The sequence below is a fragment of the Mus caroli genome, chromosome 14 (genome assembly GCF_900094665.2).
Source record: "Mus caroli chromosome 14, CAROLI_EIJ_v1.1, whole genome shotgun sequence".
Lineage (NCBI taxonomy): Eukaryota > Metazoa > Chordata > Mammalia > Rodentia > Muridae > Mus > Mus caroli.
Window position 1 is genome coordinate 57,287,034 of NC_034583.1, and position 2,175 is coordinate 57,289,208.

Here is a 2,175-nt window from a genome sequence, read left to right on the forward strand (position 1 = left end):
GGCAGGAGGCAGGAGGCAGGAGGCAGGAGGCAGAGGCAGAGGCAGAGGCAGAGGCAGGCAGATCTCTGAGGCTATCCAGGAATCCATAGTGAGATATGAGATACTGTTCCATAAAATAACAACAACAAAACCAAAAAGTAAATAACCACCTCTAAAGCCCCAAAGCTATCCAGAACAGTTGGGGGCGTGCGGGGGGGGGGGGGGAGGAAAGGAGAGGGCTCACTAATCATGGCTTTCCCATTTAGACCTCCTTCCTCCTGCCTGCTCGGGGTATGGTATGCTATGCCTCTTGTGTGCCAGGATCTGTGAGTATACACTGCTTTCTTGATGATCCTCCTTCTGTATCTGACCAGACTTACTTCAAACAAATTCTGGGTGTGCATTTTTAAAACAAAGAGGGTTGTGTCCGTGGAAGGCTGTGTGTGTCTCCACACAGAGGGAAGGCTCTGGATGGGGGTGAAGGGACTTCCCAGAATTTTACTCTTTTGATGTATTTTAGGAATCCTCCCTCAATATTGAAAATACAAAGCCCACTTTCCCCCCAGGAGACCGCAACACAGATGCCTGCCTCTTCAGCCTTCCTCACATCCGTTCTGGGGAATGGAGTTAATTGGATGCATTTATCCTGACCTTTGTATGAGGAGCCAGTGACATGAATAACCAGGGAAGGGGGGGAGAATTGATTGTGAAGGCAGTAGCAACAGCAGCAGCAGCAGCAACAGCAGGGCTGATTTCCAGGGACAGTTGAGGTAGCAGTATCAGCGATGCTTAAGTTCTGTGTGCCTGGCTCTGTAGCAGGTGCCTACCACGAAGGCAACCAAGCTGCTCTGGGCTGAAGTGGAGCTGACACCTCCTTTGTTCCCACCCGGCCTCCAAGCAGGCCCTCCAGTTTTGTAAGTGATGCTGCAAGCTACCCAGTGGCTTTATCTTCTGCTTTACTTAAATGATGGTTGTTTCTATGGCTGATAGCCAAGAATCTTGACAGATATAATCTGATACTTTTTTCCCTCCTCCCTTCCCCCTCCCTTCTCCTCTCCCCTCCCTCTATCTCTTCCTCTTTTCTTCCTCCTTCCCTCCATCTCTGATTCTTCCTTCTCTCTCTCCTTCCCATCTTCCAGTTTCCTGGTGAAGAATGCATGCAGCTAGCTTCATGTTTGCATATGCCAAGAATGTGATAGTAACATTTTAAATCATGATTAATGAGAAGATGAGTGTTTCTCGATTTTAGCAATCAAATGTGCAACAGCAAATGTAGCAATGCAAACGTTTGTGTTTGCACAAACGTCACACTCTCGCCATCTGAAGCAATTCACAGTGTCCAATGCCAACTCGTGGGCTCCTCAAAGAAAGCCTATGGGTAGTCACCATCATTCACACCCTCCTTTCACTTGTGAGGAAACTGAGGCACAAGCAGCTTTTGAGACTTGCCTGAGGTCACAAATCCATGCCTGAGCAGAACTGGAAAGCAAACCCTTGCCTGTGGGAGTCAGAAAACCTTGTGAGCAAGTAGTTTAATGGGGGAGGCAGAGCTTTGAGTTACTGGGTGGGAGGTGCTGAGGGGAAAGGGCAGAAAGGAAGAAGAGGTCAGGGCCAGAGAAAACCTGGGGTCACTAAGTGCGGGCTGGTGCCATGGAGATCACAGGTTGCACAAACCTGGCTGTGATAATCTACAAACTGTAAAGGCACCAGAGGTCAGCCTGTAGATTTAGAGCATGACAACCTGATATCTCTAAAAGATAGACATTGAAGTCATGTGCAAGGAGGGTAAGAAGAAGACAGGCCTGAAGCCAAAGCAGGAAGAAGACCCTGGTACCCTCAGGCAGTAGTTGTAGTCGGGGGGGGGGGGCAGGGATCTTCCAGGTGAGAAAGAACAGAGGCGACTGTCAGTTGGCTGTTCCAGGGCTCACTCACATTTTGCTGACAACTGTACATTGTTATGACAGACCCTACAATCCTAGAGGACCTCATCTTGGGTGTGTTCAGGGATCCAAAGGCACTCCAGGTGACAGCCCTGGAGCCTAGGGTCCTTCAGAGCCGGGAGCAAGCCATCATAGTAATTGGCTGAACAGAAGACAGAGCCGCATCTGTCTGTGCTGGACACAAAGTGAAGAATAGTGGTAGACTCCTCCTCCTTCCAGTGTGTGTGTGTGTGTGTGTGTGTGTGTGTGTGTGTGA

General features: G+C 49.4%; 1 protein-coding gene across 3 annotated transcripts in view; it reads left to right on the top strand.

Annotated features, from left to right (window-relative positions):
* Positions 1-2,175, top strand: part of Chrna2 (cholinergic receptor nicotinic alpha 2 subunit) — a 28,517-nt gene that overhangs the window by 6,415 nt on the left and 19,927 nt on the right. The window contains exons 2-3 of one of the 3 annotated variants that reach the window (XM_029469314.1): positions 246-305; positions 796-893. The exons of 1 other annotated variant lie outside the window; for it this stretch is intronic. The gene's annotated coding sequence lies outside the window, so the exon portion shown is untranslated. The remainder of the gene's footprint in view (positions 1-245; positions 306-795; positions 894-2,175) is intronic. One more of the 3 variants, XM_029469315.1, reaches the window with a different exon arrangement.